Here is a 24,324-nt window from a genome sequence, read left to right as displayed (position 1 = left end):
GAAATACAAAGAAGTTTGTCCATCTCAGCCTGGGCTCAGAGTAGGGAATAAAAGTCCTCAGATCCCCTCCTAAAATGAGAAAGCATCAGCCTGCCCTCACTTCTGAGGCTTCATATGTATACTGCTCAACTGTCCAGGAATCACCAAGTCAGGGAATTAACATAATGCGGAGCCATAGATCCTCCTCTACTGAGGCGCCTTGCAGAAACAAATCATCCATGCCTGTTTACGTGCCTTCCCCCTTAACAGTAAGCTTCTTGACCTTTGTACATGGATATGTATTTGTGGAATGAAGAAGTGAACAAGTAGAAACACATAGGCGTTCTTAACAGAATCTAAAGTTCCACCCACAAAGTAGATTTAGCACCTTAAAAAATAAAGTGTAGAAGGGACATTATTTTGCCCAGTAAAATGTTCAGTTTTCAAACAGTTCTTCCACTCTTAAAATATTCTGCAGATCATGGACTCAGCAGACAGTGATTGAGTAGCCTGCTGTTCTGTGTGTTGTGAAGGATACAAAGACTGCCAAGTGTTTTACCCTTAGGGAGCTGTAAGTGTAGAGGAGGGACAGGCTCGAACACAAATAATTATGGTGGAAAGTGCAAAGTAAGTGCCATAGGAAATTTACAGAGTGGTTATGGTTTTGCAGAGGTTGTGAGTGATTCATTTCACTTCAGAGATTTGTTCATTGAGAGAGCACTTAGTAGAGCTTCTTGTGTTGTCAGCGTTAGGATTATAAGAATACCTAATATTTATTGTGCACACGCTTGTGATTAGGCATGATTACACTTTATGTACAATTAATCTTTCCAACATAATATTAATTCTCACAACATCCCTACGAAGAAGATCCTATAATTATCTCCATTAAAAATTTTTTATTGAAATGTAGCACATATATATATATACACACACACACATATATATATGTGTGCACTTTTATGAGTATACAACTAGATGGATTTTCATGAGTCACATTCACCAGGGTAACTAGCATCCAGAACAAAACAACATATACACACTCGAGAAGTCTCAGGGCTTCAAAACCCCCAAGAGCAACCATGATCTTAACTTCTAGTAGCAGATTTTTTGGGACCGGTTTTTGTGTTTCCTGGAAATTGAGTTATATGGTACATATTATTTTGTTACGTTCTATGCTATCGCATGTCGTTTGGGATTGTTCATTCCCGTTGCCATCGAGTATTCCATCATCTCCATTTTACAGATGAGGAATCTGAGACTGAGATGTCAGAGTAGCCCAAGATCATGCAGTGAGTAACAAACATATTACCATGCCATTAAGTGTTTTTTGAAACATGATTTTAATGTTCTTGTGTTGTTCTGTCATGAAAGTATAGGACAGTGTAACCAGTTCCCTTCTGATGGATATCTAGGTTGTTCCCAACGTGTTATCACTCATACTTTACCATAAAAATTGAATATTTAAAGTATGTTTTGAGGTTTCCAGCCATGTTTGCAATTGACTATAATTAGTCCATATAGTGTGGCAGCTAGTGAAATATTAATTTCTTTTGTGGCTTTCTTTGTAAGGTAGCAGCTGCTGGTCAAGGGTGGCCTTTGTAGTGTTTTTCCTTAGAGACAGGGTCTCACTGTGTCACCTACGCTGGAGTATAGTGGCACCATCATAGCTCACTGCAGCCTTGAACTCCTGGCCTAAGTAATACTCCTGCCTTGGCCTCCTGCAGTGCTGGGATTACAGGGGTGAGCCACCATGCTATGCCCATTTGAGTTTTGATGTGTGGTCTACTTGCCTTTTGAAAGTGCCTTGTAAGAGTACTGCTAGTGTGTTTACTTTTTTACCTTTTATCGTACGTTTGTCTTTTTATACCTCCTCTCCCTTTTTCCCACAAAACTTCCTGTCAGAAGACCTTGGTTCTGCTGTAGTCAAAAATTATATTTCTTTGCCTGAGGGTTAGCTCTGTTCTTTGGCCTGCTAACGAGTCTTACAGGGTCTCTGTGGGTCCTTCAGAGGAGATGGACTTTTACGAAACATTCTCTGGTGCAGCAGCTTACAAAGGCAACTTCTGGAGTGTGAGCTCTTTGAAGGTAGGGGCTGTGTAGTGTTCATCGTGGTGCTTGGTACCTAGTAGGTGCTCAGTAAATGGGAGGTGACTGGATGAGGAGCTGCTGGAGCCTCAGATTTTTTTTTTTTTTTTTTTTTTTTTTTGAGACAGTCTCACTCTGTCGCCCAGGCTGGAGTGCTGTGGTGTGATCTTGGCTCACTGCAACTTCTGCCTCCCAGGTTTAAGCAATTCTCTGCCTCAGTCTCCCGAGTAGCTGGGATTACAAGCATGCACCACCACATCCAGCTAATTTTTGTATTTTTAGTAGAGATGCGGTTTCACCATATTGGCCAAGCTGGTCTCAAACTCCTGACCTCATGATCCGCCCGCCTCGGCCTCTCAAAGTGCTGGGATTACAGGCATGAGCCACCATGCCCAGCCTTCCTTTGATTGACCTTTACAATATTGTTTTTTTGCTTTTGGGAACATGATTAATTTTTATAGACTTTTCAGACAGAAATAGAATACCTAGAGCTATTTGTTTATAATTGTGCCCCCCTTCTTGTAGTAGAGGAGGAATGATTTAGTAATGTGATAGAAAATAAGTTTATAATAGTTTTGTAAAAGTATGAAGTTTTTTCTATTTTCTGCATTCATTGAACATTTGTTGAAACCCTGCTGGGTCTCATGCAATAGAGAGAGAAAGATGAATATAATTAATCCCTGCCCTTGGGGAATATATAATCTAGTGGGAGAGACAAATATACATGTACTTACACATTGTGGTAAAATATATTTATATATCTGTGAGCATTTCTTTTAAAAGCATAGTGGAAGGAGACACCTGGGAGGTTGGGAGGACCCTCCTGGAAGAGACAACAGCAGAATTTCCTCTTAAAGGAGGTACATAATTCCTCCTCAGTCTGGTACCCAAGTACTGCTTCATCCCTTTTGTTCCTTATTTCTTTCCTTTCCTTTCCTTTTCTTTTCTTAAGAAGGAGTCTCACTGTGTTGCCCATGACTGGAATGCAGTGGTGGGATCTTGGCTCACTGTAAGCTCCGCCTCCCAGGTTCAAGCAATTCTCCTGCCTCAGCCTCCCGAGTAGCTGGGATTTCAGGTGCCTGCCACCATGCCTGGCTAATTTTTTTGTATTTTTAGTAGAGATGGGGTTTCGCTGTGTTAGCCAGGATGGTCTTGATCTCCTGACCTTGTGATCCGCCCGCCTCGGCCTCTTAAAGTGCTGGGATTACAGGCGTGAGCCACTGCGCCTGGCCTGTTCCTTATTTCTAGAATGCTAGTACTGGCCATAGTTATAACATTCTGTGATTTCTAATGTAAAAACCTTGTTCTTGTCTTTTCCCTCATGCCGTGGAGCCCTTCCACAGAGACTTGTTGATTTTTAGCTCTGAAATGCTTGGAGGATGTAGTTTCCTCTTTCTCTTCTCTTCTCTCTGCTTACATTGCTGTCTCCTTGGTTTGGAAGGACAGTGATGGAAATAATCTTTTTAAGCATCTGGCCTGGAGCATTGCATATCATGGGGTTCAAACTTGTTAAACCAAAAGGAACTGAATAGCCTCTAACTGGTTTTCTCCCCTTTTTTTCATTTAATTCTATTCAATGTCCTTTTATTTAATTCTATTTAATGTCCTCAAAGTTATTCAGTTTTTTTTTTCTTTTGGTATCACTTCTCTGTTTAAAATTCTTCCATGACTCCTTACTACCCTCCAGATGAAGATCCAACCTCTTAACCCAGGTCTTTACACTGACCCCAGCCTGCCTTCTCTGTTCCTCACCCTTCCATTGCCACCATTATACTGTGTGCATGTCTGGAGTTGTTTTTCTCATGGTCCAGTGTACCTTTCCCCACTTTTTGTTTTTGGAGGTGAAGTAGGCTAGAGTGCAATAGTACGATCTCTGCTCACTGCAACCTCCACCTTCCAGGTTCAAGCGATTCTCCTGCCTCAGCCCCCTGAGTAGCTGGGACTACAGGTGCGCACCTCCACACCCAGCTAATTTTTGTATTTTTAGTTGGGGGGGGGTTGTATTTTTAGTAGAGAGGGGGTTTCATGTGGGCTAGGATGGTCTCGATCTCTTGACCTCATGATCCACCCGCCTCAGCCTCCCAAAGTGCTGGGATTACAGGCTTCAGCCACTGTGCCCAGCCAGCTACCACACCTGGCCCCCTCCCCACTTTTAACTTGTCACTTCGGTCTGATCTTTTGAGATCCAGCCTTAACCCTGTGAAACCTCCTCTGCCTTTCCCAGAAAGAATTAAAGTGTGCCCTCTGCTGTGTTTCCTGAGGTTCTGTACAGTCAATTTTTAGTGGCATCCCATCTCATCCAGCTCATCCCACCCCAACCCATCCTATGCCATCTCATCCCATCCCTCTCTGTGTCCTGTTTCCCATTTCATCCATCTCTTACCTTTTCCTCCACATTTCTGAGTAGATCGAGGACCAAGAATTGTGACAGATGCTTCTTTGTACCCTGTTCAGGTGTTTCTTAAGTGGCGGATGAATAGTTCCTCCCTGTACTCTCCTGTAAACATATTTTTTGCTTTCACGTCTTTTCAGTTTTGCTCTTCCTTTTTTTTTCATGAGGTATACATTCTTTCAGTAGTTTTATTTAAATGTAGTGTGTGGACTGTTTGTTGTGACCTGTCTTTGAAATTTTCTCTCATCATGGCAGCCCAAAATATTGGTACCTGCCTCTGAACCATCTTCGTTGTCTCTGGCTGTGTTATTTACACAACACCTGCTATAGTTATTTGTATTTTTGTTTTATATGTTTCATCCCTCCTTCAATTATAAACTCTGAAGTTAGAGATCATCTTGTAGACAATTTTGTATCTTCTGTGTTAAAAAATATAATTCCAGCCAGGCGCGGTGGCTCACACCTGTAATCCCTGTACTTTGGGAGGCTGAGATGGTTGGATCACCTGAGGCCAGGAGTTCGTGACCAGCCTGGCCAACATGATGAAACCCCGTCTCTACTAAAAATACAAAAGATTAGCCTTGGCTGGGTGCAGTGGCTCACACCTGTAATTCCAGCACTTTGGGAGGCCGAGGCGGTGCATCACCTGAGGTCAGGAGTTCGAGACCAGCCTGGCCAACATGGTGAAACCCCGTCTGTACTGAAAATACAAAAACTAGCTGGGCATGGTGGCGGGCGCCTGTAGTCCCAGCTACTCAGGAGGCTGAGGGAGGAGAATCGCTTGAACTTAGGAGGCTTGAACTGAGACCACACCATTGCACCCCAGTCTGGGCAACAAGAGTGAAACTATGTCTCAAAAAAAAAAAAAAAAAAAAGTATTAGCCAGGTGTGGTGGCGGGCACCTGTAATCCCAGATACTTGGGAGCTGGAGGTTGCAGTGAGCCAAGATTGTGCCACTGCACTCCAGCCTGGGCAACAAAAGTTAAACTCCATCCTCCCCACCAAAGAAAGGCTGGGCATGGTGGCTCATGCCTGTAATCCCAGCACTTTGGGAGGCCGAGGTGGGTGGATCACGAGGTCAGGAGATCAAGACCATCCTGGCTAACATGATGAAACCCCGTCTTTACTAAAAATACAAAAAATTAGCTGGGCATGGTGGCAGGCACCTGTAGTCCCAGCTACTCGGGAGGCTGAGGCAGGAGAATGGCGTGAACCCAGGAGGTGGAACTTGCAGTGAGCCGAGATCACGCCACTGCATTCCAGCCTGGGCGACAGAGCGAGACTCCGTTTCAAAAAAAAAAAAAAGCAAAAAATGTATATATATATATTTATATTTATATATACTTATATATATCATATATTTATGTACATTTATATTTATAATTTTTCCTTGTTTAATAGTCATTTGTTCTTTAAAAATAGGTCTGTTGGCAACACATTCTTTTAGTTTTGCTTCCCCTGGGAATGTCTGTCTGACTTTCATTCCTGAAGGATAGTTTTGTTGGCTGTAGAATTTATGGTTGACTTCCCCGCCGCCCCCGCCTCAGTGCTTGAAAAATGTGCTACTTCCTTTAGTCTCCATGGTTTCAGATGGGAAATCCATTGTCGTTCAAAGTGGTGTTCCTTACAGATCATGTATCATTTCTCTCTGCCTGCTTTCAAGCAGATTTTTTCTTTGTCTGTAGTTTTCAGAAGACTAGTTATGATGTTTACCATTGACCCTAGCCTTGGCCTGAATTTCTTTTTTTTTTCCTTCGAGATGGAGTCTCACTCTGTTACCCAGGCTGGAGTGCATTGGTGCGATCTCGGCTCACTGCAATCTCTGCCTCCCGGGTTCAAGCGATTCTCCTGCCTCAGCCTCCTTAGTAGCTGGGATTACAGGCGTGCGGCACCATGCCTGGCTAATTTTTGTATTTTTAGTAGAGACAGGACTGGGTTTCGTTGTGTTGGCCAGGCTGGTCACGAACTCCTGACCTCAAGTGATCTGCCTGCCTTGGCCTTCCAAATGCTGGGATGGCCTCTTTTTGTTTATTCTGATGATAAATTTGCTCAGCTTCTTAAATCTATATGTTTATGTCTTTTACCAAATTTGGAATGTTTTCAGCCATTATTTCTTTGAATATTCTTTTAGCCCTATTCTCTTTTTTTCCTGTTGGGGCTCAGTGATACAAGGCTGGACATTTTGCTGTTCCACAGGTCTCTGAGGTTCTGTTTAATTTCACAGCCTGTTTTCTGTTGTTCTGATAGAGTGAATTCTGTTGTTCTTTCCTCAAGTTTAGTGATTTTTAAAAAAATCCTGTCATTTTCATCCTATTGAGCATATCAAGTGAGTTTTTGTCACTGTACTTTTCAGTTGTATAATTTATATTTGGTTTTTAAAATATTTATTTTCTGAGATTTTCTAGTTTTTCATTTGTTTCAACAGAATTTATAATCGATTGTTGAAGCACTTGTAAGAGGGCTGCTTTAAAATCCTCATCAGATAATTTGAACATCTGATTTATCTCAGGGTTAGGGTCAGTTTTTTGGCTAAAATGGGAATTTGACTTGGGATTTTCCTGGTTCTTGGTATGATGGCTGATTTTTGACTGTATCCTGGACATTTTGCCTGTTTTTTTTTTTTTTTTTTGTGGTGGGGAGCAGGCAGTGGGAATGTTCTGAATCCCATTTAAATCTTTTGTTTTAGCAGGCAGCACCCAGTTAGTCTTAGCACACAGGTCCTGCCCTACATTTGTGGGCTGTGGTTCCAATGACAGTTTAACTTTCAGAACCTTTGTGGTGTTTGTGTGCTTGGTGGTTAGACGCCGCTAGGGCTTCCGTCTCGTTTCCCCTGCTGTTACTGCTGGCTGTGGAGGCAGAAGGGATTTCCCTAGGCTGGCTACTAGGTGTCTCCCAGTGGGGGAAGCGTAGTCTCAGGACCCTGGGGACTGAGGGGCTTTCCTGACTGTGGCATGATCCCCTTCCTGTGGGGGACAGAGAGCTCTCCTTGAGCCAGACACTTGTGGAGATGGAATCTCTCTACCTGTGCCCCGCGGTTTTCCCCATGTCTGTGCAGTGGAAGGGAGTCTTAGGCCCGTGTGACCAGAGAGGCTTCCTTGGCCGGGTCACTTGTAGCTGGGCAGTCTTGTGTCTGCCCGCCCTATTGCATATGTCGTGGCTCCCCTGGTTATTGTTGGTGGGGCTTTAGGTTGGTTCTTCTTTTGGATGGTGTAGGACTTATCTGATGTGAGGGGACTTTTGTTTGATCTGGGTCACAGGAAGGAGCCTACCTGAGCTGCCTTTTGTTGTCATGTCATGGGTTGGGAAATGGTGGGTCTGGGTGACCCCTTTGCATAGGGAGATGCAAGATACTGTTTCACTGAGCTGTTCTTCCATTTTTGGGGCCACAACTGGTTGGTTTTCTTCTTACCATCTTTCAGAGTTCTCTTTTGGTTATCTCCTCTGCTATTTCCAGGGTTTATAGTGCTTAGTAGGGAGGAGCTGAGAGACATAGTTCTATGCTGTCTTGTGCCTTGTCATTCACTATTTTTTTCCTTTTTCTTTTTTGAGACAGCGTCTTGCTCTGTCACCCGGGCTGGAGTGCAATGGCACAGTCTTGTCTCACTGCCATCTGTGCCTTGTGGGATTAAATCATTCTTGTGCCTCCCAAGTAGCTGGGACTACAGGTGCCTGACACCATACCTGGCTAATTTTTGTATTTTTAGTAGAGACAACGTTTCGCCGTGTTGGCCAGGTGGGTCTTGCACTCCTGCCCTCAAGTGATCTGCCCACCTTTGCATTTGAAAGTACTGAGATAACAGGCGTGAGCCACCGTGCTCAGCCTCATTGGTTCTTAGGTGTTGAAATTTTAAAAAGCATTGAAAACTGTCAGAAAAATTTAGCATTTATTTTTCTGCGTTCAGTAAATCATATCACTCAGGGGTCTTATAGGGGTAAGGAAACATGAGAACCAGTCAGGTTAAATGACTGGTCCTGGGGCTCTGTTGGTCGTTAATTGCAGAACACAGATTAGAGTTAGACTCCTCTTGATGAATCCACTATTTGTTTTTTGTAGCAAACTAAGTTGAAGACTTCTCTAGAAGAGAAGAGAACCATTGCTATGCTGTAATGCTCTGGGCTTTATAATGTTAACACACAAAAGAATTTATACATCCAGTGGAAAACCTCTCAGAATACAGGAAAGGAATCCAGTCTTCAGTTATATTAAGAGTGAATAACATGCTGTGTTTGTTCCAATTTTAACATTAATCATTTTTTGTAAAGTCTAAAATAACATACCGTCTGTTTTTTACTATAAAATATTTGAATGGCCTTATAAAATGTTTCTTGCAAAAGAAAGTTATCTCACTGGTTATCATCGTCATTTGTATTATACTTCAAAGAGAGTAAAGAATATGATGGAGATTCATGGCACCACCCAAACAAATTAACCTCATAGCTTAGCATTATGTGGGCCTTTTCATCAGGTCATCGCTGTTTACTCCACAGACATCAAATACCTCTCAGTTCTCCATGAAGCTTTTTTTCCTCTGCTGCAGAGATGGAGAAATGGAGAAACCCAGAAGTTAACTGTTAAGTTATTTGTAATGTTTTTTGAAGTCCCCAGGGATTTTACAGAAGATGGAGCCGCAGTTGAACTCATCCCGAAACTCTTTGGAGGTCTGGGATGGGAAGCATTGATTTCTCTCCCTGAGGCACGGCAAGAAATAGGCAGAGTAAATAGGACTAAACACTGGCCCTTTTTAATGTCGCTTGAGTAATATGACTGAAGGGTGGGAGGAGTGGGGTGTCTGAGGATGGACTGGCCCTGTTTTTCTTCTTTCCATATGGACTTATTCCTTTTGCTTCTGCTTTTGTTTTTCCTTCCTGTTCCCTACTTAATAGTCTTGCTGAAAAATATCTCTGACCTGTATTGAAGAATGGAATTAAATGTACTGGGTTTTGGAGAACTTTTCCCATCACTCATAGTAAAACTCCAATATCGGTGATCCATAGGCTAAAATGAGATGTTCAGGAGTTAGGGTGAAACTTCCTAAAAAAGTGATACAGTGTGATGATGGTTGATTTTGCAAACTTGTTTTCTGTAATGCATAATATATCTGAGCTATGATCCTAAAGGTAAGGTGGTAGGTGGTATTAATGCCAACAATGTGTACTGACTGCGGCTCAGACTCAAAGACTGTTAGCATTGGGCAGGACCCCCTTTGGACCATGTTTGTAGCCTCTCTGCCCTCAGCAGAGTGTCGCTACAATATAAACTGTGGTATTTGTGTCTCATAGTTACTTGTAATGAAGCAGCCTGTTGTATTGCAGGTGGCCAATTCTGCTTTGCAGTAAACCTGCTCCGCCTCCCTGTAACTTCTACCTACATTGGGTTTTTGTCGGGTCTCTAGGATCATGCAGGGTGAATCTAATAATTGTTCTTGTTAATATCTGTCAAAATTCAGAACAGATGTTGTGACTTCTCAAAGTTGTTTCTCATCAGTCTTGAAGACTCCTTATCCTGCTGTTTTCTGAATGTTCTGTTTTGCCAGCATCCCTGCAAAGTGTGGTCCTCCAAATGAAACACGGTTGCCCCCAAAGTTTTAGAGAAGTCCTTTGCTGTGTGGAAGTACAGATTGTGACATGTAAGAGTTGGGTGTCTGTAAATTCTATTTATCAGCCTTTCTCCATTTTTTTCCTTAGGTTTGTTTATTGCTTTTTTTTTTTTTTTTGAGATGGAGACTTGTTCTGTTACTCAGGCTGGAGTGCAATGGTGTGATCTTGGCTCACTGCAACCTCTGTCTCCTGGGTTCAAGCAATGCTCATGCCTCAGCCTCTCAAGTAACTGGGATTACAGGTGTGCACCACAACGCCGAGCTAATTTTTTAATTTTAGTAGAGATGGGATTTTGCCATGTTGGTCAGGCTGGTCTCGAACTCCTGGCCTCAAGTGATTCATCCGCCTCAGCCTCCCAAAGTGCTGGGATTACAGGCATGAGCCACTGTACCCAACCTGTTTCTTTTTCTTTTTTTATTGATACATAACTGTACATGTTTATGGGATACATGTGATATTTTGATACATACATATAATATGTAATGATCAAATCAGGGTAATTGGGATATCTAGTGCCTCAAACATTTATCATGTGTTTTAGGAACATTTCATATCTTTTCTTGTTATTTTGAACTATTGTTAATTATAGTCACCCTACTGTACTGTCAAACACTAGAACTTATTCCTTCCATTTAACTCTGTGCCCATTAGCCAACCTCTTTATTGCCCCTCTCCCATGCTTCCCTGCCTCTGGTAACCACCATTCTTCTCTCTACCTCCATGAGGTCAACTTGATTGGCCCACACATTTGAGTGAGAACATGTGATACTTGTCTTTCTGTGTGTGGCTTGTTTTACTTAATATAATGACCTCCATTTCCATCCATGTTGCTGTAAATTACAGCATTTTATTCTTTTCTGTGGCTGAATAGTATTCCATTATATCTATCTGTAGACCACGTTTTCTTTATCCATTCATCCATTGATGGACACTTAAGTTAATTCAATGTTTTGGCTGTTGGGATAGTGCTGTAGTAAACAAGAGGGGTGCAGGTTTTCCTTTGATATGCTGATTTTCTTTCCTTTGGATAAATACTCGGTAGTGGGATTGCTGGATCATATGGTAGTTGTATTTTTAGTTGTTTTTTTCTTTCAGGTTCCAGGGGTACATGTGCAGGTTTGTTATACAGGTAAATTGTGTGTCATGGGGGTTTGGTGTACAGATTATTTTGTCACCCAGGTAATAAGCATGGTACCCAATAGGTAGTTTGTTTTTGATCCTCACCGTCCTCCTCCCCTCCACCCTCAAGTAGCCCCTCGGGTCTGTTGTTCCCTTCTTTGTGTCCATATGTAGTCAGTGTTTAGCTTCCACTTATAACCGGGAGCATGCAATATTTGGTTTTATGTTCCTGCATTTGCTTAGGATAATGGCCTGTAGCTCCATTCATGTTGCTGCAAAGGACATGATCATGTTCTTTTTTTATGGCCACATAGTATTCCATGGTGTATATGTACTACATTTTCTTTATCCAGTCTACCATTGATGGGCATCTAGGATGATTCTGTATCTTTGCTATTGTGAATAGTGCTGTGATGAACATAACGTGTATGTGTCTTTATGGTAGAATGATGTATATTCCTCTCTGGGTATATACCCAGTAATGGGATTGCTGGGTCAAATAGTAGTTCTGTTTTAAGTTGAGAAATCTCTAGACTGGTTGAACTGGTTTATATTTCCATTAGCAGTGTATAAGTGTTCCCTTTTCTCCACAGCCTCACCAGCATTTGTTATTTTTTGACTTTTTAGTAGCCATTGTGACTTATGTGAGATGGTATCTCATTGTAGTTTTGATTTGCATTTTTCTAATGATGAGTGATGCTGAGCTTTTTTTTATGATTGTTGGCCACATGTATGTTGTCTTTGGAAAAGTTCTTGTCCTTTGCCCACTTTTTAATGAGGTTGTTTGTTTTTTGCTTGTTAATTTGTTACAGTTCCTTATAGATTCTGGATGTTAGACCTTTGTCAGATGCATAGTTTGGAAATATTTTCTCCTATTCTGTGGGTTGTCTGTTTACTCTGTTGATAGTTTCTTTTTGGTGTGCAGAGGCTCTTTTGTGTAATTAGGTCCCATTTGTCAATTTTTGTTTCTGTTGCAGTTGCTTTTGGCATCTTCATCATGAAATATTGGCTAGGTCCTCTGTCCAGAATGGTATTTCCTAGGTTTTCTTCAAGAGTTTTTATAGTGTTAGGTTTTACATTTAAGTCTTTAATTAATCTTGAGTTGATTTTTGTATGTGGAGTAAGAAAGGGGGTCTGGTTTCAATCTTTTGCCTGTGGCCAGCCAGTTATTCAGCACTATTTACTGAATAGGGAATCCTTTCCCCATTGTTTGTTTTGTTGAGTTTGTCACAGATCAGATGGTTGTAGGTGCGTGGCTTTATTTCTGGACTCTCTATTCTGTTCCATTTGTCTGTGTGTCTTTGTACCAGTACCATGCTGTTTTGGTTACTGTAGCCTTGTAGTACATTTTGAAGTCAGGAAATGTGATACCTCCAGCTTTATTCCTTTTGCTTAGAATTGCTTTGGCTATTCAGGCTCTTTTTCCGTTCCATGTGGATTTTAGAATAGTTTTTCTAATTCTGTGAAGAATGTCAATGGTAGTTTGATGGGAAGAACATTGAATCTGTACATTGCTTTGGGCAATATGGCCATTTTAACAATATTGATTTGTCATATCCCTTCCTCTTTTAAAAAGCTAGTTCTTAGAAAACCAAAGCAAAATAATAATTTATAATTAGGCCAGGCATAGCGACTCACACCTATAATTCCAGCACTTTGGGAGGCTGAGGTAGGAGGATCACTTGAGATCAGGGTTTGCAGCAGCAGTGAGCTGTGATCGCACCACTACATCCTGGGCAACAGAGCAAGACCCTGTCTCTTTAAAAAGATATAAAAGAGGTAAATTAACTATCTTGCTCATGTAATATTGCCTACAGTGTGGATAACACAGCTGTGAAACTTAATGCTAACACAAAGGGCTAATAATCCCAAACTGTCTCAAACTTAAGATTATTTACTCTTCAACCCTGAATGCTAGAAAGAAGTCTACAAGTTTGTACTTATGCAATATTTTCCACCCAATGAACACTTTATTATAATAAAATTTTTGTTTATAAAATCCATACCTACACCCAGTAAGCCTTTTGTTTATATTTATTTAACTCACAAGAACTACCATGCACACATGCTGAGGGAGCTGAGTGACTGCCCAGGCAGGGCAGATTTGCAATGTTGAGAGCTCTCCCCGCCCATCTTACCACCTCAGTGTCCCGTGTCTAGGAGGCTTTCCAGGTCGGATCAAATTTACTCTAAATTTGTCTAAATCGGCTTTCCAGACATCATAGTTACATATCTCTATTATCTCACTTTTCGTAATGTTAGTCTCATTTAGACTTTTGTGTGTGTTTGTCCAAAGGTGTTTCAATACCAGATTACAGAAATGCCAGAGTATAGTAATCCGATGACATATATTATTATGTATGATTATTGTATAATATATAACTTATTCATATAATCTGGCATTATATAGTACCAGATTATAGTAATCAGAGGGGCTTTTTTCTTTTTTTGGTGGAGGGGATGGAGTCTCACTCTGTCGCCCAGTCTGGAGTGCAGTGATGTGATCTTGGCTCACTGCAACCTCCGCCTCCTGGGTTCAAGTGATTCTCCTGCCTCAGCCTTCCGAGTAGTTGGGATTACAGGCGCCTGCCACCAAGCTGGGCTAATTTTTGTAGTTTTTATAGAGATGGGGTTTCACCATGTTGGCCAGGCTGGTCTCGAACCGCTGACCTCAAATGATCCACCTGTCTTGGCCTCCCAAAGTGCTGGGATTATAAGTGTGAGCCACTGTGCCTGGCCTTATTTATTTATTTATTTATTTATTTTTACTTCTGTTGAAAAAAAAAAAAAGCTTGTATGACCCAGTATACTGGTTTTATCACTCATTAAGTCACAAATGGCACTTTGAAAGTTGCTGCTTCTAGATCAGTGCCTGTCTGCAGACTGTTGCTTATGATAAGTAGTTTGCTTCTTTAATCAAGAAAGTATTGCTGTGGGAAAATGTTAAACTAAACAAAGGTGCTCAGTGACTTGGTTAATTTACATTCTGTCCAGATTCCTTGTCTGGCAGGGACCCTGTGACAAACCCTTCAGGCACCAGCATATTTCTTTTTTGAGACAAGGTGTCACTCTGTCGCCCAGACTGGAGTGTGGTGATGCCATCATAGCTCACTACAGCCTTGAATTCTTGGCCTCAAGTGATCCTCCAGCCTCAGCCTCCTGAGTAGCTGGGACTACAAGTGTATGACATCCTGCCCAGCTAAAGGGGCCAACATTTAGAATGCCTGTAGGTGCCACAAAACTGCCCCTGCCACCCAGTTCTAAGAAGTGGATCCATTGGTTTTCCAAGTCTCTAGTAGGTGTGAAACCTGGTGAAAGGATGCTACACCTATTTCATATGCCAAATTAAACCCAACAGCCCAGTGCCATTTAGTGTGGGGACAGGTAATTCTGCTGAACAGTTTGAGAATGAAACTTTGAAAATGGCAACGTCATGAGTTAGGAATTGGAGAGACCTAGGTTTGATTCTGGTTTCACTGTGTGACATAGTTTACTTCCCTTGAAGTCTGTCCCCCACTCCCCAATCCATAAAATGGAGACATAAGCTGTACCTTGTAGGATTTTTAAGGATTAGGAATGATTTTTATGTGAAATATCCTGCATGATAGTGGATGCTTACTATTGTTAAGAATTTTGAAACGATAATTAAAGCTCTAAAAAAGAAAAAATATAGGTGATTGTATTAGGTAATAAAAAGTATGACATGAAACTATTGTTCAAAATGTGATACAAGAAGAAAAAGGAACAGAAGAACTTATATTCCAGAATTATTATTTTTTAAATGTAGGACAATTAGAAAATTAAACTGAATTTTTCTAAAATGGTCAGGAATGTAAAGAGGTGGGTATATTTTAAGTGTGTAAGTGGCAGAAGGAACTGCCTTCTTCAAAATAATGGAAAAACATTTGACTACCTAAAAATATAGAGTTCAAAAGCATAATCCAAAAAAGGGAAAATACTTAAAACCAAATTATTATATATCATACTTGTAATAGAGAAAATAAAGACTGCACATCAGTGGCATTTTATACCAGAGACATAATTGTCATCAAATAAATAAAAATCAAAGCACAAAAATCAATTTTGAAAAAGGTTGAACAGATAGAATAATGAACCCCATATGACTTGGTGACTAGAGGATGCTGGCATTCTCCTGCTTAGTGTCCTTTGAACTGGAGCCTGAATTTTATTAATGGTCCAGAAGAAGTTCATGAAGGTCCTCATCCTCCTTTGGTTGTATGTGTGTATAGGGGAAGAGAGAATCAATGATAAAGTTAAATCCAGAGTATCAGTAATAAAAAGGTAACTGGAAAATGTGCTTTATAGGCATGTGGATCTTTGTTCAATGAATAATTACTTCCTACATGTCTTTGTGTGATCTTTTCAGTAATCTACCCATTTAGAATCAAAGCTAGTTGAAGTTAGAAAGTATGGATCGCACATCCTGCCACCGTGTGCATCTACTTTATACACAACTAACAACTGTGGGACCCCAGTTACAAAGGCTGTTGGAGGTGAGCCCACTGAGAGCTGGCTGGGAGTTTCTTATGCAGGTTGTATTTGGGTTTTGGAGAAGGTGAGAGAAGTGCATTCTAGGAGGAAGGCAGAACATGTACAAAGACTGCAAGGAAGGAAACAACTTTGGCATCTTTTTTTTTTTTTTTCCCAGTAACAGAAGGGAGGCTATTGAAGCTGAAGTTAGGTTAGCTTAGGGGTTGATGAGGCTGCAGAGTGAACAGAGATCAGATCATGCAGGGTCTTTCAGACTCTGGGAAGGAATTGGGTTTTATCCTGAATACAACAGAATGATATTGAAGGTTTCAAGCAGGGGAGTAAGGAGATCCAATTCATATTTTAAGTTAAGTTTTGCTGCTGTGTGGGAGTTGGGTTGGAGGAAAGAGTGGGAGCAGAGTAATGTGTTCACAGTGGAGATAGAGAAATGAGCAGATACGTGGGATGTTTGCATGTAGAGTGGATGTGTAGGGGGTTAAGGGAAAGGCAGGAATCAAGCCTGATTTGTCATAGAATTATTTCTTGCCAAAAATTACAACCTAAAAACATTTGGCATTTTGGAGCATTCTCAACTGTGGGCCCCCTCTGGTTCTGCACTCTTCTCGGACCTCATTTTAGCTGCCTTTTCTCCCTCTGCCTCCTCCCTTCTGTTCTGCTCTCCATTTGTGAGTCTCCTTAGTTTAATTCTCTATTTTCAACTCTAGATTTCCTCTACTTTTTCCTTTTAAAAACAATTCTTGCCAGTTGCCCTGGTGGCACCTGTTGTCCCAGCTTCCCAGGAGGCCGAGGAGGGAGGATCTTTTGAGCACAGGAGTTCCTGGCTGTAGTGTAGTGTGCGACGTTAATCAGGTGTCTGCACTAAGTTTGGCATCAGTATGGTGACCTCTTGGGAGCTTGAGGAGGAGCCAGCTGGCCCAGGTCAGAAATGGAGCAGGTCAAAACTCCTGTGCTGATCTGTATAGCATCGTGCCGGTGAACAGCCACGGCACTCCAGCCTGGATAACACAGCAAGACCCTGTCTCTATAAAAAACAAAACACCGTTCTTTATTTAATCACCTTTCTTCAAATAATCGACAGTCAAAATTTCTGCCCCTGACCTTTATCTGCAACCATTTGTAGAATTTGTGTAGTTAATCTGCTGCATTCTGAAATAGCTAATGTGCATTTTTTTTTCTTGACCTTAAATTAGCTTCCTCTCTTGACTTCCCTTTTTCTTTTTAATGGTTCCACCAGTCTTTGTCATCCAGACAGGATAACTTAGTAATATTTGATTCATTATTTTCCTTCACTGCAATTCAACATGTAAACTCCAATATAGGTTCTAGGTTGTTGGTGAAGAAACTAAAACTCAGAAGCATTGTCACCTGCCCAGAGTCACACAACTGGTCACTGGTGACATGGGTTTGTGAGCCCCACTCTGACTTCAGACCCACATTCTCAATCACTGCACTATACTATATGCCAGCGGCCCCCAACCTTTTTGGCACCAGGGACTGGTTTCATGGAAGACAGTTTTTCCATGGATTGGGTTGGGGGATGGTTTTGGGATGACTCAAGTGCATAACATTTATCATTACATTCTCATAAGGAGCATGCAACGTAGATCCCTCACGTGTGCATAGTTCACAATAGGGTCATGCTCCTCTGAGAATCTAATGCCCCTGCTGATCTGGGACCTGGGGGTTGGAGAACCCTGCTATAGGCCAAGGAGATTTAGGATAACGCTTTTCCAAAAGACACCTAATCTTACTTTGTTTTTAAAATGTGCTAAATTTTAAGGCTGAGACTACTGCTATGAACGACTGTTATACTATCATTTAGTATATGCTCTGTAAGTATGTCACATATAGTATCTCTTTATAGAGATTTTCAGTTTCTTATGGCAGCTTATTTACATTCCTCCTTTTTGAGGGGGAAGAAGAAAGGAGTGATATTGAGTGGTGGGCACAAGATTCTCCCTTTTTTCTTCCCTACCATTACAGGCCAGAGATCATTTACCCTTGCTCTTGCAAATACTGTTTCGTTATTCGAAACATAGTTGGCCATCTGGTGAAAACTGTGATTTAAAACTTGCATTTCTTTTATTACTAATGAAGTTGGAAACATTTTTTAGTGTTTACTAGTGATTTCTATTTTGTGAATTGCATTCATTGTTCACAGTTACCATTATCCCCATTATTATCATTGGCCCTTAGCTCTGAAACTTGGTAGAGATGAATTAAAAGGTGCAACCAGTCTTCTAACTTCTGCATCAGAAATGGGGTTGAAGATGTCTTACATGAACCTGTGGCTTCTGAGTATTTAACAAACTTTTATATTAACCATCTGAACGTTTACATCTCATCTTTACAAATTCTGGAAGTGATGGTGCAGAGTTGCCAGTTTGAGAGATTCAGGCTCAGCTAGGGAATGTGTTGGGCCTGAAGTAATGCAACTGTAAACGTATTTGTGGAGAACCTAAATGCACATACAGTGCTTTGCCTTCACACCAAAGACCTCTCTGTAGTGCCTTAAGGTATGGTGAGGGCAGTAGCCCAGATAGAAGGCCCTCAGTGACAGTCCCATCTTTTAGAACAGAGCCCAGAGGATTAGGTTCTTGCAAGTTCAATCTGGGGAGTCTTCCTAAAGCCATCACGACAGGGTCTATCACTTCATTAACTCAACAAATATTAATTGAGCATCTACTCTGTGCCTCATTTTGTTCTAGACCCTGTGGTTATGGCAGTGAACAAAATGAGTAGATCTATCCCTGACCTCAGAGTTTCCCTTTGGAGACGAGTTGAGCTCCCCTGGAGGCTCTCCATTCTTGACTTTCTCAAGTCTAACTCCTTCTTTGCTTCCTAGCTCCTTGCCTTAATCCTGTTTCCTGTGGCCCTTAGATCAAACCTGGCTTCCTCTTCATTTTCAGTGTTCTGTACTAAGTTCAACAGCTTCTGTTAATAAGGGACTTCTTTTATTCCTGGCTTCACCATGTCCTGGCTGCAACCCTCAGTCCCACCCAAGTCAGGCTGGTAAGTGCTGGCCCCAGGCCCCCAGTGTCCTCTTGTGAGAATTCTCTTTGTCTTGTAGTAGCTTCTTGTTGGAATACTGGCCATTCTTTTAACACATTGGCTTCTGAAACAAGTGTAGAACATGTGTGAACCCACTATGTATATTGGGATTTACTACTCCCTAGGGAGTTTGGTGTACCTGAGGCATGTGACTTGTGCAGTTCCTCAAGTAACAGCCCAGGAATGATAATCTTGACTTGTAAGCATGGCCACATTATCCTGCAGCCCTGACTGTCCTGATGATTGGGTACCATCCATTCTTTGTTTTGTTTTAACTTACTTAAAAGCACTTTATGCTCAGTGAAGAATATTTGAAAAATACTGACAAATATGAAGTGGCTTTGTTTGTTTGTTTAAACACTGGTTAAGGTTTTCTTTTGGCAGGGGAGCTTACTTTCTAAACAACTGTTTTATGTGCAACTGCATACTTTTCTCCTGCTTTCATTGATGTTTTACAAGTTGGCATTTATGTCTTATCTGTAACCTGCTTGCCTATTGGTCGCTAGCCACTTGCAGAGTGCAGTTAACAAGAGTGAACTCTAATATAAAGATGGTGATTCATTTCCAAAGCTAACCTAGAGGAAGAAGCACAGGTGTCCCACCTCCAGATGTACCCCTTAGCTTTTGGAGCAGAAAGTGGGCAGTTTTGAAAGTCAGGGGAGGGTGTGAGCAAGGTGGGGGATACCTGGGTTAGCTTGGTGTCTCATCAACGAGGCGGCTGAGCTGGTGACCGCTGGCGTCTTCATGGGCGTGACGAGGCCATAAGCCCCTCAGGTGGGAGAGAGTAGTGGGCATGTTTTTCAGCCGTTCTCTCAAGGCAGCCTCCTGATGGATGAGAGTTCCATAGCAGGCATGCTTTGGTCTGTAACTTGACTAACTCTCGAGGACTTGGATGAACTTAGTAGGGAATGGCGGGTAAAGGAGGGAGTAAAAAGCTATTTTTTAGCATTTCTAAAAGGCTGCGTAGGAAGTGGGGCATGAAAAAAAGAAAACATCTCTTTGAAAAATGGGGTACTTGGTTACATATTTATGTAACACCTTCTCCCGCTTTGAACACAGATAGTTTTCAGGAGGTCCGGGCCTGTGTCAGTGCGCTCTAGGGTGCTGTGGGTTACGTTGATTCTGGGGTCTACCTTGACCTTACTTGTGAGGAATGTTTCAGAGACCTCACTACGCAGCCAGCACATTCGTTTTCTAACAGCCACGTTTCCAGATTTTCTTTCCTTCCTTCCTCTCCTCCTGTTGGCTTTGTGTTTCTCAGTGTGGCTCTCCGTTTCCTGCCAGTCTTCCTGGGGACTCTTCCTTCCCCAGGAGCTGCCTGTAAAACCTTTCCCCACCTCTGCTTCTTTCTTTTCTTCTAATATTGCAACATAATCAAGATATTTTGATTATTCACATACATTTTACAAGGACATTGTAAAGAAAGGGCCTTGTGGCCCAACCGTGGCCTGAGCAGTGTTTGTTCCCCGCACCGAGGCAGCATATTGCGATGGTTTAGACTGAGAACTGAACCCAGGGCCCAAGGCCTGGCTTTACCATTTAATGTGATCTGACCTCTCTGCGCCTTCTTACGCTTGTCTATAAAATACAGTGTGAAAATGTCCATGTAATTTGGTATAGTGAGCATTAAATGCACTAATACATGCAGAGTACTCACTTGGAGCGGTGACTGACACATAGGGAGTGCTAAATAAATATTAGATGGTTATTGCACATACTTAAACTGCTTGGAAGCACTGGTGTGAAAGAATTTTCTAGCTAATAATGAGTGTTCAAATGTCTTGATGCTGAACACAGTTCCTTTTTTAAATGGCCCATCTCATGGATTCAGGTACTGCCTGTTGCAGTTTTTTACATGGATTGGTTTCTGCTTTTAGGAGCCTTTAAAATAAATAAATAAATAAAAGAATTGTATGTGTTAAGGTAGTAAAGTCTTCAAACATAATTTTGGCCTTTAAGGGATGTTTTTATACTCACTGGCCTATACCGGAGTTGTCACTCACGGCCTCTGCTAGCTACTTCACAGCTCCTGTGAAGGACACCGCTCTGCCCGCAGCCCCTGCTGGGGAGAAAGCTCTCTGAGGACTGCGTCCTCCCTCTTCTCCTTTTCCTGGGGTGGCTGATTTGATTGGGATGGGACACCAGAGAGCTATCTCTGTCATGGCCTTCCATGGGAAAAACATGAGCCAAGCCAGTTTGATTCTCTTGAGAATTTTAATTTGGGAAATCAGAAGGAAAAAGTCGTGGGAGCCGAAATTGAAAGAATGCCATGAGCTAATGGCATGAGGACAGTCCTGCCTGGCAGTGACAAGGCAGCAAACAGAGTCTGACAGCAAGAATTAATACGAAGTAGAAGAGAAGATGTGACAATTGCACGCGACAGAGAAAACTAAACACAGAGAGAAGCCAAGTTAGGTTAATGGCAGAGGCCCAGGGAGAACATCCCAGACATAGCTGTAGTGTGAGTTCTTTCTCACAGCAAGTTGCTCACATGTTTTCCTGGTCTCTTTGTAATTGTATTCTCATTATTTGAGGCTTTGCATTCAAAAGCTTCTAACTTAACAGCAGCTGTATAGCATATGTAGTCCTTTTCCTTTCCCATCGAAAGGATTACTCTCATTTTGTTCTTATTGTCTTAATACCTATTCTGCAGTATACAGTGACATAAATTGAACTCACTTTTTAGTACTGTCTTCAAGTCTCCATATTCCATGCTGTATTTTCCTGATAGCACTAATTTATTTTCTTCTTTTTTTTGGAATATGTCTTCTATTGCACTCCTGTGGAATTTGCAAATCTGGACCCCTCAGTTCCTATGCAACACGGGGTTGTGATTTCTCTCAGATCTAGGGCGTGGACTCCTTAGGGCAGCAGCCTCAGCCTCTTTGTATTCATACAGTACTGTGGGCTGTGCTGAGCAGGTGATAGATGCCCAACAAGTCATTGGTCATTTCTCGTGGTTCTTTTAGTTCTTGTCATCCTGGCTTATCTTGGATCACAAAAGAGGATGTTTTAGCACAAAAGAGGATGTTTTAGCCCTTTGCTAGGATGTATCTTTTTTTTTTTTTTTTTTAACAAGCTTTACATTTATTTGAAGGAGAATAAATATTAAAGAATTTGAGAGAAATGAGGGAGTTACACAGTAACTCTTGGCTTTGATTAGTAACTAAGTTTCTCATTTGTGCTGTGAAATGGTGATACTCCAATGGTGGAGGAGTGAATAAGCTCATATTAAGTGAGATGAACACCTGACATCTAAATCCCTACTAATATTTGCTTTGGGCCCTAAGTGTATACTGTGGTTAACAAAGTAACTTGTCTTGACATTACTGCCGCATGTGGGTTTGTTTTTCTTTTGGTATTCCCTTTTTTAGCATATTTGGGAAACCAGTTTATTTGCCAAGTTACTGTATTTGCTACCATGTTTGAATAATGCTGTGTTTTGTCATTGAATGTAACTTCCATGATCTTTAAAAACAATGCTTTGAAATAGTGTTCTCATCTGTATATTGTGTCTCTCATGTCCTAATTTCTTCTTAAAAGAACTCAAGTCATATTGGAGCAGGGCCCATTCTTAGTGACCTCATTTTAACTGATTACTTCTGTAAAGACCCTCGTTCCAAATAAGGACACATTCTCAGGTTCTGGAGATTTGGATTTCAGTATATAAATTTGGGTAAAACACAGTTTCAACCCATAATACAGAGGAACCACCACCCTACTAATTACCACAGCACCCATAAACCAGGCTTCCTTGGTGTCAAAGCCAAGAAGCTTAAAAGATTTGTTTGCACCTAGAGCCCACAGTCATTAGGTTGAGACTTGTGAGTCTCACTAGATATTGGCACAGTTACCAGAAAATCCTTAAAGGACTCTCCTCATCTCTCACCTGGATGAGGACAGGAGCCTTCTAACGTGTCACCTTCCTGCTGCCGACCTTGTCCGCCTTCAATCTGCTCTCAACGCACGCATCTCTGGGTTCCGCTACTTCCTAGTCATATGACCTTGGGCAAGTTGGGTAACCTGTGTCTGTGTCCTTGTCTGTTGTAGTGATAGTTAAGCGAATCTACAGATGTAAAGTGATTGGTAGAGTACCTGATGTTAAAAGGTGTGGTAGCCAGAATGGTGGCCCTCCAGTGATGTCCTGTCCTAATCATCCCTGGAACCTGTGAATATGTTATTTTACGTGGCAAAAGAGACTTTCAGATGTGATTAAAGACCCTGAGATTGGGCGGGGGCGGGGGGTGGGGGCGGTTATCTTGGATTATTTTAGGGCCCATTGTAATCACAGTGGTCCTTAAAAGAGTCAGAAGAGATGTGATGACAGAAACAAAGGTCAGGCTGGGCGCTGTGCCTCACACCTGTAATCCCAGCACTTTGGAGGGCCAAGGCAGGAAGATCACTTGGCCCCAGGAGTTCAAGACCAGCCTGGGCAACGTAATGAGACCCCATCTCTTTAAAAAAAAAAAAAAAAAAAAAAAAAGCGTGGTGGTGGTGTTTCATGCCTGTAGTCCCAGCTACTCAAGAGATTGAGGTGGGAGTTTCTCATGAGCCCAGGAGTTCAAGGCTGCGGAGAGCTGTGATAGTGCCACTGCACGCTAGTCTAGATGACAGAGTGAGATAGACTTGCTGACACCTTGATTTTAGCCCCATGAGACTTCCCCCAGTTTAGACTTCCGACCTCCAAAAACTGTTAGATAGTAAATTAGCGTTGTTGTAAGCCACTGCATTTGTGGTAATTTGTTACTACAGCAATAGGAAACGAATACATAAGTGTCAGCTGTTTTATCTGGTTTTCCTGTTCTTACTGTAAATAAGATTTTCTTTAAACAGAGGAGTCTGTGGCCAAAGACAGTTGGAAAATGAGTGGACTAGGTGGTCACCAGCATTCTTGTCCCATCTCCTCCTGATGTAGCAGGTACTCTCTCTAAGACAGTGCCTAGCCCCAGTAGTTTCTCAGCATTTGTGGAATGTTTAGGAAGGGCTGGGTGGTGGTCTCCATTGTGGAGCCACCTGTGGGATTCTCTCGAGTCCCCACATCACTCCTGGAGGATTCTTCATAATTATTTGGCTATTTTGGTATTTGGTTGTTCCTTCATGTGCCATATTGGCCTTGAGCTCTGTGTTCCAGGTTTATGGGTGTCTTTTGGGGCCTATGCACCTTTGTGGGCTCCACTGGTTTTCCTTTTACCCCATAAATTTGTCACTTCAGGTCATTCAAGTGACTTCAGATGTTATATATTCTGTGATAAGAATTCATTACACAGACACCCCAGGCAAGCTGGACTCAGAGTTAGGGCCGGGAATGCTTTACCGGAATAGAGCCAGAGACAATGTTGGGCCATGAGCTGCTTCTAGAACAGCCTGTGATTTGGCCTTTAGGCCTAAACTAGCCCTGTGATGCATTCTGGGCTTATTGGTTGTTTGCAGCATTTTTTTAAACCTACAAAATGAGTTAGTTATTTGCTTTCTTTTTTAACCTGTATGGAGTTAGTTATTTGCTTTCTTTTTTAACCTGTACGGAGAAGCTGTAATGCCATTTTTGTATATAGTACCACTGCTGCTTTTGTAAAGTATGAAGCCAG

General features: G+C 41.8%; 1 protein-coding gene across 3 annotated transcripts in view; it reads left to right on the top strand.

Annotated features, from left to right (window-relative positions):
• The window catches only part of ARHGAP10 (Rho GTPase activating protein 10), a 333,877-nt gene that overhangs the window by 59,549 nt on the left and 250,004 nt on the right, over positions 1-24,324 (top strand). The window lies entirely within an intron of this gene.

The sequence above is a fragment of the Macaca thibetana genome, chromosome 5 (assembly GCF_024542745.1).
Source record: "Macaca thibetana thibetana isolate TM-01 chromosome 5, ASM2454274v1, whole genome shotgun sequence".
NCBI classification, from domain to species: domain Eukaryota; kingdom Metazoa; phylum Chordata; class Mammalia; order Primates; family Cercopithecidae; genus Macaca; species Macaca thibetana.
This window is presented reverse-complemented; position numbering and strand designations above follow the sequence as displayed.